We start from the raw sequence: 12,326 nt of genomic DNA, 5'->3' as shown, positions 1-12,326 counted from the left end.
CCCATGGGACGCACCTTGTCGGGCACCGCGCTCGCTGTACTGAATTCCTACCTAGTTCCCGCACTCAGGATCTCCCTCCATAGGGTACTGGGCAGCGGCCAGCTCACAGGCACCCGAGGACGCTTTGTCCTGCTCTGCCAATCTGGGTCTTCTTTTTGGAGGAGCTTGCCTTGGTCACGTTCCTGGGCAAGTTCTGTTCTCAGCTGGCCATGCCAGGGCAGCCCTGAAGCACTCGGGACCAGGGCAGCCCTAAAGCAGGTGGGACCAGGGCAGCCCTAAAGCAGGTGGGACCAGGGCAGCCCTAAAGCACTCGGGACCAGGGCAGCCCTAAAGCACTCGGGACCAGGGCAGCCCTAAAGCAGGTGGGACCAGGGCAGCCCTAAAGCAGGTGGGACCAGGGCAGCCCTAAAGCAGGTGGGACCAGGGCAGCCCTAAAGCAGGTGGGACCAGGGGAGCCCTAAAGAACGTGGGACCAGGGGAGCCCTAAAGCAGGTGGGACCAGGGCAGCCCTAAAGCAGTCGGGACCAGGGGAGCCCTAAAGCAGGTGGGACCAGGGCAGCCCTAAAGCAGGTGGGACCAGGGCAGCCCTAAAGTACGTGGGACACGCCAGGCAACTGATTCTCCAATTTCCCAGCCCCCGGCAGGAAGTGACCACGGCTTTGATTCCCACATAGCACCCCGCACGCATCAATCATGTTTCTGATCCAATGAAAGAAAATAACTTGTTTGCGCTTTTGCTAATTCAGTGAGCCTCTGCATGGCAAAGCGGATGGCTACAGAGGGGTTTAACTGCAAAGACTGTTGCAATTGTTATCAGGTCTGGGCTTATCAGCCGGGGAAGTTGTGCCATTTGTACCACAAACGTGACTGAGTGTGTGTTGATGATAAAACTTAGGGCGTGGCTGGTTCTGTTTAGCCTGGCTGGAGACAGAAGCACTGTTTTCTGCTGTGAAACCGCACCCGATGCACGAGTGGAGTTCCTGCCCGTGCTTCTGAGCGCGCCTGCAGCGCGGCTATGAGTGTGGAGAGGTTAGTGCCAGAGACCCGGAGATGGATGCCCCACGCCAGAAATTCGGCCGGGAAGTCAAGTCAGAACCACGAGTAAGAGGCGAGCAGAAGAAACAAAACACAAAACACAGCCAGAGACCCAAAGCCCAAGGCATCGCCCTGCTGACGGCTGCGGAAGTCTCACAGGACCTGGGATTCCATCTGCACGCATTTTGCACCTCACGGCAGAAGCAGTGAACGCGAGCTCTGGACTGGAGCTCTCCTCCCGGGCAGCGAGGTCCGAACCTGCCCCAGGCAGTCGGCACGCGGGCCAGGCAGGATGGCAAACACGGCACCTCTCATCACCACTGGCACACGCCGTGGGTTTCCGTGAACGCATCCCCAGCCCCTGAGAACATGCCCATTCATCGTCCCCACCCAACACAGTCATACAGAAGGATCAGCCCCCAGTGTGGACTGGCAGGTGCCACGTTCTCACCTCCTGTACTTAGTGGTTCCTCTACTTCTCATCTGTGAGGTGGGAACAGTGCTGAGGGGAGCTTTGGTGGCAATGAAGAGCATCGAGCCCCCCCAGCAGAGTCTGATGACATCACTGTTAACTGGGGGTCTTATCTCACTTCCTCCAGTTTCTGTATTCCTAAGATGTTGACTGTAAGGAAATTCAGCTACTGCATGGGCTCATTTTACTGTGGCTTTTCCGTGGAAGACCCCGTCCATTCAACCAAAAGCCAAGGAGCTCCAGCTCCAGGAAGCCCTGGGTTGGGCTGAGCCCTGGCTGGGTGCTGGCTGGTAGAACACATAGTGCGCAGGAGTGACCGCCCATGGCCACGCGCGCCCGGCACCCGCACAGCAGCCTTGCAACGCGTGTGCTGTCCCTTCCAGGAGGGGCACCGGCGCCTCAGGCCTCGCGTTCTCTCGTCGCTGGCTCCATGCTGACCCTTCCCTCTGTTTCCCCAGGAAGCGACGCGCAGAAGCCCTCGTCCGAGCAGCTTCTCATGGCGCTGCCAGCAGTCGTCTGCTTCGCCTTGTTGGCTTTCTCACTTGTCTGCAGGGGGTAGGTGCTCTTCCCGCTGGGGCTTCCCAGGGCTACACGGCCCGGAGATGGAGCCTTCTTGCTACAGGGTGGAATTCACGGTGTGTATGAGCGCAGAGCAAAGCGAGAGCTGGCCCAGGGCATGCGTGTCCTCTGGCCGTGCCTGGCCTACCATAGCCTAGGAGCCACCTGCTAACCTCATTGCAGGCTTTGTCATCGGCTCCCTCGGGCCCTTCCCAGCCTTCTTCGAAGAACCTGGTGCCTTTTACCTGTTGGCACAGGAAGGCAGGCCTGGAGCAAAAACCAGCCCAGGGCCCGGGGTTGTGATCCTCAGCTCTCCGGGGCCGATGCCCACCTGCCCTGCAGTGGCTAATTGTCCTTGGCTCAACTGCAGCCGCGGGAATGTGCTGCAGATCTGCTGTGCGTCCTGGAGCCCGCAGGTGGCCCCGTGAGCCCCACCCCCTCCAGCTGTAGCACTTGGAGAGCCCGAGCGCCCTCTCGGAGGCCGGGGAGCGTGTTCTGTGTCAGCCCTTCCGTAATAAGGAGAGCCGCTTTCCTATTGGGCCACAGCCGAATGGCATCAAGGGGTGGGAGTGCAGAGGAGGACAGGCTGCAGCCCCTGTGGGCCAGTACAGCCGAGGAAGGGGCCGCAGCCAGCCTGGGAGTACACGTGCTGGACGACCAGCGTCCATGCTCCAAACGGCCCACTTGGGACTAGTGACCTGGCACGGTGGGTTAGGACCAATGATGTGGCATGGTGGGTTAGGACCCGTGAAATGGGACAGTGGGTTAGGACCAGTGACGTGGCAAAGTGGGTTAGGACCAGTGATGTGGCATGGTGGGTTAGGACCCATGACATGGGACAGTGGGTTAGGACCAGTGACATGGCAAGGTGGGTTAGGACCAGTGATGTGGCATGGTGGGTTAGGACCCGTGACATGGGACAGTGGGTTAGGACCAGTGACGTGGCAAGGTGGGTTAGGACCAGTGATGTGGCATGGTGGGTTAGGACCCGTGACATGGGACAGTGGGTTAGGACCAGTGACATGGCAAGGTGGGTTAGGACCAGTGATGTGGCATGGTGGGTTAGGACCCATGACATGGGACAGTGGGTTAGGACCAGTGACGTGGCATGGTGGGTTAAGCCACGGCTCATAAAGCCAGCATCTTCTATTGGCTGTTCGGCTTCCCGTCCAGCTCCCTGCTACTGCACCTGGGGAGGCAGCGGAGGATGGCCCAGTGCCATGCTGTCACCCTCCTGGGGGACCTGGATGGAGCTCCTGGCTCCTGGTTTCAGCCTGCGCCAGAACTGGCTGTTGTGGCTACTTGGGGAGTGAGCCATGGGATAAAAGATCCATCACTCTGCCTTTCAAATCAATTAATCAATATTAAAACATAAATAATTAGAAGCAGTGGGCCTGGTTACGGGCACCTCCAGGAAGCAGACCCTCTCCTCCTTCCGGAAGCTCTGGAAGCCACGGTAGAGCTTGGCAGGGGCCCAGAGTCTGCGGGGGTGACTGCAGGGTGGGTGTGTGGAAGTGTGCGGGTCCTGGGACGAACGCCCCAGCTCTCGGCGTGGATATCGGGGACCCAGGGCCACGCGTGCCCCCAACTCCTCCTGTGCTGCTTGCAGATGCCACCTGTGGACCAGGCTGTTCCCGCCGGTGCCCACACCGAGCAGCAACTTGGGAGACCTGCTCGCCATGAGCTACGAGGTAAGGCTGAGAGTCCCGCACTGGCTACACCCTGGCCCGTGTTGAGCCCTGGGGACTGTCTGTGGTTTCTCAGTCTCTCTGTCACAGAGCGGGGTTTTTCCCTGGGGGTGAATCTTCGGCCGTTTGGCTTCTCTGCCTGTCGCCGTCTGCAGAGAGGGCCAAGGCCCCTCCGGGTTACAAGTGGACTCCCCAGGCATCCGTGAAGGTCAGCTTCCTCCCTGCCAGCTCTGAGCTGACCCCGGCTGTGTCCCTCAGCAATGGGAGCCCTGTGTCGCTCTGTGTGACCGTCTGAGGTCCTGCCCGTGAAGGTCAGCTTCCTCCCTGCCAGCTCTGAGCTGACCCCAGAGAGTCCCTCAGTGCTGGGAGCCCCGTGTCACTCTGTGTGACCGTCTGAGGTCCTGCTTAGCCCCAAGGTTCTGAAGACAGAGTTTCTGCACACAGCAACCCCAGCCACTGAGGAAGCCTCAGGCCAGTTCATTCCTTAGGATGAAGACCAGGGAAGGCAGAGGCTTTGGCCCAAACACGCGTTTTCTGGTCCTGTGCGCACTCAGAACACGCGGGCTTAACTGGATGGTCTCTCACTCAGCCCTGTGCAACCACTCCCACACGCTCAGCCTCGCCAGAGACGTGCCCTGGTCACAGCTGGCATCTGCCGTCGAGGGTCTACCTCTGGACCCCCTGAGTGGTCACTCGCCCGTCTGTGTGTCCATCTGGGGCCACAGCACACCCACCGTCCTGGTTAGCATCGCCGTGCTGTGAAGCTGGGTCGAAGGCCTCCGCAGGTGGATTTCTTCATGTAGATTTAGAGCCAGCTTAGGACCCTCTACAAAGAAGCCACTGGCGTTCTGAGCAGCGCTGTGTAAATGACAGACTGGCCTGGGGAGGAGCCACAGCAGTGTTGAGTTTTCCTCGTATAATCCTGGTACGTTGCTTGGTCTGTCTCAAGGATGCTACGCGCTTTCTCACTGGACAGCTCTGTGCGTTGCTAACTCTATCCCTGAGTGGAAAGGCTGCCCACAGAGGAGCTCAGGGAAGCCTCCCAGGAAGAGCCAGGCGTGAGCACTCGAGGGCCACAAGCTTTGTCCCAGCCCTGCAGTGTGTGTCCCAGAGCAGCCAGGTGCAGCCAAACCCCAACCGAGATCAGCCGCTTGCTTGGCAAACAGACATCTCTAACACAGCAGCTCACGATGGCACGAAGCACCTAGTGATGGGCGGTGGGGAAGGCATGGGTGAAAAACGCGCCCAGATTGTCAGCTTCAACAAGGACTGTCCTTTCTCCCTTGACTGCAGTAGTGCTGTTTGGCACAGTTCACAGAGCACACGCTGCTAAACTCTCGGAGCAGGGTATGAGGCCGACGAAATGACCACTGACCAGGCGTCCAGCCCGTGTTCCCCGTGTCGGGGGACAGCTACTCAGGAAGGTGACCGAGAACCTGGGCGTGGGTCACCTGCAGCCCCGAGACACTGCTCCGACGTCCCTGGTCCTGGCCTCTCTGTAGCACGTCTTCATGCCGGTGCCTCATTTCCAGACACAACCCCCAAAGAGTCCCTCTAATCTGAGGTTGCCGAGAGAAGCGCCTTGAACCCCTTGTAGTTTGCCGTTCATGCAACCCAGATGGATGTGCAAAGAGCAGCTCGGAGCAGACATGGCGGGCGGAGGAAAAGCGGGGGTTAACACAGGGGTCCCTGCTGTCCACTGCAGAGCGTCGCACCAGTGTGGGGGAGGGGAGAGGATGTGGACCTGGGAAGTCTCCTCCTGGTCTCAGAACCCTGTGCCAGAGGAAGTGGGCGAGGCCAGAGCTGCCAGCGCCCCCGCTGCTACCTCCAAAGGCACAGTCTGCCCAGCCCACACCCAGGCCCTGGTCTGTGAGAGCTGAGGGCCCATTCGTGCCCCTGCGGTGACCACGGGGAAGCCCTGCTCCCTTGGGGACAGGTCCCCAGCCCTGCCCAGTCCCTGACTCTGCAGATGCACAAGCCCCTCAGAGAAAACGCACTGACTTCACACAGATCCCTCGCGGTCCTACCAGTGCCGGCCATCACGGAGTGACAGCGGCTTCTGTGCCGTAGTGCCACGCCGCCAGCTGCTAGGCCGTGCTGCGTGGGGAAGAGAGGTAGGGGGAGGTCGGCACACGCTGCCCACAGATGCAAGTGCTTTTCCCGAGCATTCCCGTCTCGTGCTTGCTTGAATCCTTGGGAGCAGAACCCCCGGGTCTGGAGCGGAGCCCTGATCAGGCTGGGCGGTTTCCTCGCGAGCCTCCGTTAGAGACTGCTTTGTAGCGCTGACCTGCGTGTTCCTTCTGCGGTGGGGCCCGAGACGGCTGCTCCCCAAGAGTGGCGAACGCTAACGCTGCCCCTGGAGCACAGGAGGCCGCCCCTGGCCTGCTCAGGTCCTCCGCCCCCCACTGCACTGGGGGCTGGGGCTCAGGTCACGTTGGTGAGCACGTGACCTCTTACCAGCAGCTTGGGTTTTGCTGCAATTTTTATTGTTTGGGAGGCAGAGAAACAAAGAGAGCTCCCAGGGCTCTCACGGGGTGGCGGGGATCCGCCCACCTGAGCCATCGCCACTGCCCCCCCCCGGGGGCTGCACCCCAGGGAGCCGGGGCTCAGACCCGGCACTGCAGTGGGATCCTAGCCAGCGTCTCCACCACCAGGTCAAATGCCTGCTCCTGTTGCAAATGTTCTCTTTATCATCAGCATTACTTGGGCAGCAACACTGTACTAACAGATGGCCAGACCTAAGGAAACGCATGGCAAACCACGGGCGGAGAGGGGCAGTCGGAACCGAGGCCAGAGAGAGTCAGGTGACGTCATCGCTTACGTGAGATGACGCCACCAGAAAGAAGTCCCGGTGACTTCCTCAGGTGCAAGATGAAACCTCGTGCTTAGAACAATGACGAGGAGAGAGCGGCTTCCCAGACAACGGGCTAAGGCTAGGCAGGGTTTTTGCTCTTCTTCAATGCGCTGTCACTGTCTTTATAGAAACGTAGACTTCAGCCCAGGGGCTCAGGGCTCAAAGGCCGCTCCCGCCCCGACGTCTGAGAACGACGACTTGTTTTACAGAAAGCCGGGCCCCAGGACACGGAAACCGTGGTCATCAGTTACGTGGACGAACCTGCAGCCGAGACGCTGGAACACACCGAGTTCTGACGTCACCGGGGCCTTCCCGGGGCAGCTCACACGTGTCTCAGAGACCAGAGCAGCTGAGGGGTGCAGCCGCACCCCCGAGCACGGCCGTCTCCGGTCAGCCCACACAGCACTGGCTCGGAGTGCTCCACCCTGGGACTCAGCCGTCCACACACGGCACTGCGCTAACGCCAAACTCGGCCATCCGCACAAGGCACTGAGCTAACGCCAAACTCGGCCGTCCGCACAAGGCACTGAGCTAACGCCAAACTCGGCCGTCCGCACAAGGCACTGAGCTAACGCCAAACTCGGCCGTCCGCACACGGCACTGAGCTAATGCCAAACTCGGCTGTCCACACACAGCACTGAGCTAACGCCAAACTTGGCTGTCCACACACAGCACTGAGCTAACGCCAAACTCGGCCGTCTACACAAGGCACTGAGCTAACGCCAAACTCGGCCATCCACACAAGGCACTGAGCTAACGCCAAACTCGGCTGTCTACACACAGCACTGAGCTAACGCCAAACTCGGCCGTCTACACAAGGCACTGAGCTAACGCCAAACTCGGCCGTCCGCACAAGGCACCGGTTGCAAAGCTAATGCCAAACATGTGGACGTCTGGCAGTGCCCACTGGGCTGTCTGAGCTGCCACAGGTGAGGCTCAGCAGGACCTGGAGGCGGGAGCCCCCGCACCAATCTGGGCGGAGCTGCAAACTCGGGTCCACGCCGTCTTCCCCAGAGCCAGATTCAGGACGCCTCTCTTGAGGTTAAATACTTTTTTCTCACATAATGCATGTGTGTGTGCACACGGGTGTGCTTGTGTGTGCCTGCCTGTGTCTGCGTGTATCTGTGTGTGTATATGCACGTGTGTGCCTGTGTATGTGCACACGTGTGTGCCTGCTTATCCGTGCCTGTGTGTACATGGGTGTGCCTGCTTATACGTGCCTGTGTGTACATGGGTGTGCCTGTGTCTGTGTGTGCCTGTGTCTGTGCACACGTGTGTGCCTGCTTATACGTGCCTGTGTGTACATGGGTGTGCCTGTGTCTGTGTGTGCCTGTGTCTGTGCACACGTGTGTGCCTGCTTATACATGCCTGTGTGTACATGGGTGTGCCTGTGTATGTGTCTGTGTCTGCATGTATCTATGTGTATGTGTGTGTGCAGTATGTGTGTCTGTGTGCAATGTACATCAGCCTGCTTGTGCCTGTGTCTGTGTGTGTGCACGGCTGAGTGTGTGGTGCCTGTGTGTGCACCTGTGTGCCTCTGCCTGTGTCTGTGTGCATGTGTGTGCCTGTGTGCGCACACCTGAATGTGTGTGGTGCCTGTGTGTGCACATGTGCGCCTCTGCCTGTGTCTGTGTGCGTGTGTGTGCCTGTGTGTGTACACCTGAATGTGTGTGGTGCCTGTGTGTATCTGTGTGTGCCTCTGCCTGTGTCTGTGTGCATGTGTGCCTGTGTGTGCACACCTGAATGTGTGTGGTGCCTGTGTGTGCACCTGTGTGTGCCTCTGCCTGTGTCTGTGTGCGTGTGTGTGCCTGTGTGCGCACACCTGAATGTGTGTGGTGCCTGTGTGTGCACATGTGTGTGCACGTGTCTGTGTACACACAAGAGCACAGTCATCACAGATGCCGTAGCCCTGACCCAGGGAGCAGTGTCAGAAGCCGGTGACTTAAGAAATGCCAGCAGCTGTGCCACCGTCCCACATTCAAAGTGAGCACAGCACTGTGTTCCGAGAGGAGTCTGGGAGGCAGCCCTGGTGCTCCGTCCGCTGGGACAGCCCTGTGCTCCGTCCGCTGGGACAGCCCTGGTGCTCTGGGATCACGCTGGGACAGCCCTGGGGCTCCGTCCACTGGGACAGCCCTGGTGCTCTGGGATCACACTGGGACAGCCCTGCGCTCCGTCCACTGGGACAGCCCTGTGCTCCGTCCGCTGGGACAGCCCTGGGGCTCCGACCACTGGCACAGCCCTGAGCGTTCACCTGTAGGGCAGAAAGTCACCGGCCCAGGAAGGAACTTAGGAGATTCCTGCGCCAGGGTCCTCAGAGCCCTTGTAAATGGTGAAACAGGCCACCCTGGGCTAGCAAGTTTGGAGGGTGCTGCAGGCCACCCCGTCCAACACCCCAACCTAGGCAGATGCCCTTTGTCACAACTTCTTCCTAGGCGAGTCTGCGACCAGGCCAGTCATGGGCTGCAGCTGGACCCAGGCACAGAGGTGCCCTGGGCAGAGACGGGCCGGGGCCTGACCAGTGCTGGTGGGGAAGGGAGGGGACTGGAACCAGATCCCACCGTGGAGCAGGCACGCCGCTCCCCGCCCGGCACTGCAGGGCTTGTTTTGCTGGTCAGCCTACAGCCACCCACTGTAACTAGCTCCGACGCCTGCCCGTGGCGAAAGGCACAGCGGCCATGCCAGCCACCAGCCACCGATCGTGTCCCAGGTGTCCGAGTGTGTCCACACTCCCCGTCTCAGCTCCGATCACAAGGAGACTGCGTCGCTGGACCTGTTTCACAGAGGCAGCCGCTGAGGTTCAGAGCACGCAGGACAGGGAACGGCACCACGAGGAGCTGCACACCAGGCCCAGGGCACCCAGCAATGTGGCGGTGGCCGCCGGCAACAGCCGATGCCTGCTCAGGGACCGCCAAGAAAGGCCACGGGCACGCTGCAGTGACGGCAAACAGCGGCTTCTGGTGCACGCGGTCTGTGGACACGGTGCTCACGAACCCACTGACACCTCGGGTCACGCATTCCCAAGCTTGTGCCTGCATGGGCAGCCAGAGGCGGAGGCAGGGGCTGGGCCCCACCCAGACTCTGACTGGCCAGGGCTGCCACGGCCCGAGAGCGCACATCTCCAGCCAGTTCCCGGATGGACGGTCCCCAGACCACGTGTGCGAGTGTCCACCTTTGCAAACTGACCACAGAGCAGAAAGTGATGGCCGAGGCCAGCCACGCGCACTGCCCCAGCGCGGGGGCCCAAGACGTCTTTGCAATGAGGACCGCAGCCCACTCCCTCCCCTCGGCGCTGGGAATTCACGAGCAGCCCAGGGGCCGGGCAGGGGAGACCGGAGCACGGAGCATGGAGCCCCTGCAGGCCCACAGCTCCACCGCCCGGCCCCGGTGACATGCGGAGGCCTCCACCCGGTCGTGCAGCTCCGGGAGCTTCCTCAGGAGTTACTGGTGCAACTGATAAACCATGGGTGCTGACTTATCACTGAACAAGGAGGTGTCTCGGAGTGGCAACAGAGAGCGAAAGCAGCAGTCAGCGGCAGGTGACGGCCTCAAGGGACAGGGCTCCGAGGTCACCCTGGGGGCTGCAGCCTCGCTGGCCTCGGCGTCTCACAAACCAAGAGCCAGGCACATACGTTTTGTGACCCTGTTTCTGAAAGCCCGCGTGGTTTTGTTCCCAGTGGAAAGGGACAATGCGTGGGGGTGGGGGGGTGTACGCACTGAGTGGCATCGCACGGGCACCTTTCACGTTTCCCCCCCGTTAAAAGGTGAACTCCCCAGACCGGTTACTTTTAGGAGAGCAGTTTGAGCAAAACCGGACCAACTGTGCACCCGGCAGCTCCGAACCAGAGCAGGTCCTGGGGACGCCAGGACGGCTCGGACGGTGTTTACAGCGAGACCGAGGCGACCCACGGACACCAGCCGGTCTCTGGCTGCAGCTCAGCCATTTAATTAACTGATCAGACACTCCAGTGGCTGCAGGGCCCTCCCCTCCAGCCACGGCTCAGCGACTGGGATTAAACTCTGCATCGGTCTGGGCTGTGGGGCCCAGGCCAAATCCACGGCTTGGCTAATGTGGTTAAGTAGCCCCAGGCAGCCCCTCCCCGCCCCGCGCTGCTCTGCACCCCCTCCCAGCTGGGCCGCAGCCGTAGCCTCTGCACAGCCCTGCCAGCCTGCACTGGAGCCCCAGGTGCCTGCTTCCCCTGCTGTCCAGGGCCCGTGGCCACTCGCCACCCCGTCCAGCCACAGCCCCTCCCAGCTGCACTGAGACTCAGGTCCTCACAGCCCAGGGCCACCCCCGGGCAGCGTCACCGTGCTCACTCCTCCCTGCAGGCGCTCTGGGTAAGCCGTCCCCGTGGGAGAGGCCTCTGTAGCCTTGTGTCCACCTGGTCAGCACTTGGGGTCAATTACTGTCTGCCCTTGACCTCCAGCCGGCGCCTGTCTCTCTCGGGGGGGGGGGGGGCGGCGGCACTCCGAGGCCTGGGCCTGGGCTGGAACCCACTGCGGCCTGAGCTCCAGAGTGGAAAACGAACCAGCGCTCAGCTCCCTCCCACTGATCCCACGCCCTCCCTGGCCCAGGACCCCTGGGCAGACTCACTCACAGGCACTGGGCAGTGGCAGCAGCCGTCATCCCTGGGGCTACAGACGAGGAGCAGGAACTCACGGCTGGCGGCAGCAGGCTGCAGCTTGGCCTCCCGCGTCCACAGCACCCGGCCCAGCCCATGCGCACTCCCACACGGGGCCTCGCAGGCCCGGGGGTTGCCAGGAGCAACGCCGTGGCGCCCAGGTGTGTGCTGTCAACGTTCTAATACCTTTTCTCCAGGTTGCAGCTGCGTGGTTGGGTTTGATTTGCTTATTAATGTTAAAGGCAAAGATCTGTCTGTGCCAGATGATACAGGAACCTGGCGGGGGTGGGGGGGATCTGGAGACACCAACGGGAAGGCACTGCTGTCAGAGTTCAAAGGTCAACAAGGCCATTCTTAAAGGGCCACAGTAAACAGTCTGAGCTCGAGGCCTGAGGGGTCTGTGCAGGTCTTGGCTTTTGCGCAAGGGAAGCCTTAAGAATGCCCAGGGGAGCCTGGTTGTGTCCCAGGAAATCTTCACCTGCAAAATACGGTGAGCTAGATTGGCCAGTGTTCACCTGTACGGAGCTTTACGGATCCGAACATGTCACACGTGTGTGCCGGTTCCGTGTTCTTGTACAAAAGCAGTCAGTTCAACAAAATCGCAGTTATGTTCACCAAATAAAATCATCCGGTTTTGGGGGACCGGCGGTGAGCGTCTGCTGTGTTTGCTGAGTGAGCTTTGTCATGGTTGATGTAAGAAACCAGGCCCAGCACCCTGTCCACACTCCTGCCTGCCTGCACCTGCCGCTGTTTACATAAACGTTTGTTTCTGTGTCCTCCGCGAGCCTGATCCCACCCCCTCCCTGGCCCAGGACCCCGGGAGTCTCACCTCGCTCCTGTTCAGCACAAAGAGCAGAGGACAAGAGGCTGTTCGCACAGCAGCTATGTGGCCTCAAGCATTTGCTGCTCAAGACAGATCCGTGGTGCATCCGGGGTGTCGCCTCCCAGGGTGCCGTGCACGGGCTCCTGGCAACAGGCTCATTTCCGTACCTCCGGCATGTTCTGGAATCAGCCCAGCCCCTGTCACCTCCGAGCCATGTGGCATGGGCCGTGGAAAGGTCCCTATGACAGCTAGGTCCCTCCTAGCGGCTCTCAGGGCG

This window comes from Lepus europaeus, chromosome 9 (assembly GCF_033115175.1).
Source record: "Lepus europaeus isolate LE1 chromosome 9, mLepTim1.pri, whole genome shotgun sequence".
Lineage (NCBI taxonomy): Eukaryota > Metazoa > Chordata > Mammalia > Lagomorpha > Leporidae > Lepus > Lepus europaeus.
This window is presented reverse-complemented; position numbering follows the sequence as displayed.